The 1,497-nt window shown below is 38.2% G+C and overlaps 1 protein-coding gene across 1 annotated transcript in view; it reads right to left on the reverse strand.

Annotated features, from left to right (window-relative positions):
* The window catches only part of LOC102856794 (butyrophilin subfamily 1 member A1-like), a 21,845-nt gene that overhangs the window by 2,266 nt on the left and 18,082 nt on the right, over nucleotides 1–1,497 (reverse strand). The gene's annotated exons all lie outside the window — the stretch shown is intronic.

The following is a 1,497-nucleotide window of genomic DNA, read 5'->3' on the forward strand; positions in this document are numbered from 1 at the left end:
ATCCATTGCCCTCTCAGAATAGCAGTTCAATCCAATAGAGTTCCAAAGCCAAAAATCTCAGTTTATCAGAGTTCTTTATCTGACTTTAATTCTAGAAAGATCTTAGTAGTCAACTGTCAACAGTTTGGTCCCTTTTTGATTGTTGTGATCTTCCATCTACCTTTAGTTTATTTTAACACTGGAAGTACTAAGATACAGTGATACCGGAGACCGTGTTCTCTACAAGTCACTGCTCCTGAAAATTCCTTTGTCTATTTAAATCTTCGTTTTACTAGCTTTCTACCTAGTGGTGATCAAAAGAGAAACTGAGATCATTCTTCTTAACTTTCAAAATTAGCACAACACAGAATTTTCATGGGTAACAAAACTTTTTTTGAAGATTTGACAAAATGGGTTTGTTTCAGCTATCCAAAAATAGGGACATGCTGTGAATTACTAGACTTCTTGCATCTTAAAAGTCCATCAATAGACCATTCCCCTGGGAACTTTGGAATATGTACATTTTCTAGTCAGATTGCTTAGACTTCCCAAAAATCATTAAGAACCCATCCTCTTTTTAAAATCGAGTTGGATAAAGTAGACTTGGCTTTATACTATAGAGGGAGTCAGCTCATTCTTTCACATAAAAACAATATTATTCTATTTCCATATTGTATGTACAGTCAACTAGCACCCACAAAAAAAATCTTCTCTTCTCCCTATAAGAGTATAAGATGTGAGTTCTGCAATCTGCACATTCCTCCAAGAATCTGATTCCAAAAGTACAAGCTTCCAGTGCCACCCAGTGCTCATCTCAGTCCTTCTCCTCAGGGAGTCTACAGCTCCAGAAGAGGCATAATCAGAGGACAGGGATAGAGATGCGTTCTGAAGTGTTGTGGGTCTATGGTTCAAAAAGGCTTTCCTATACAACAATAAATGTTTTCTTTTTTAAAAAAAAAAGTGAACTGAGGGAGGGAGAAAAATGTGCAATGAAGAATGAATGAAAATCTAACTTTTCTTTAAATTTTCATTAAAATTCCAATTTTTTAAAAAAAGAAGAAGGAAAATGTCTTTCCTAAACTGTTGCCCTTGCCTTTACCATATAGTAGGGTGGGAGCATGTAAATAAAATGTGTTCATCAATCCAAAAGGGGCTTGACTAATTGTGTCGTTCTACCGGATTTAAATTCAACAAGTTCAGTGGCAGATAATTGGGAATCTCACCAAGAAGAAACAGAGAATGCAGCATGCACCCTTCAGGCCCAGAAATTTCTGGGCCAGCCAGATCTACAGTAAAGCACTGCAGCAGAGAGCCAGAGATCTGACATGAGACAGAGCTGACCTGGGACTGTTATGCTACAGAACCAGAATCAGTGGCCTTCACTTAAGCTTGCTGGAAGACTCAGGAAAGATGCCTTAATTAACAGGGCTCAGAAAGCTTTGCAATTCTGGCCTAAAGCTGCAAGGCTGAAGACTGAGGTCCTGAGAGCACACATCAGATGCTGTTCTGACTGAAAAA

Source organism: Elephantulus edwardii, unplaced genomic scaffold, assembly GCF_000299155.1.
Source record: "Elephantulus edwardii isolate Elephantulus edwardi_28Jun2011 unplaced genomic scaffold, EleEdw1.0 scaffold00184, whole genome shotgun sequence".
Lineage (NCBI taxonomy): Eukaryota > Metazoa > Chordata > Mammalia > Macroscelidea > Macroscelididae > Elephantulus > Elephantulus edwardii.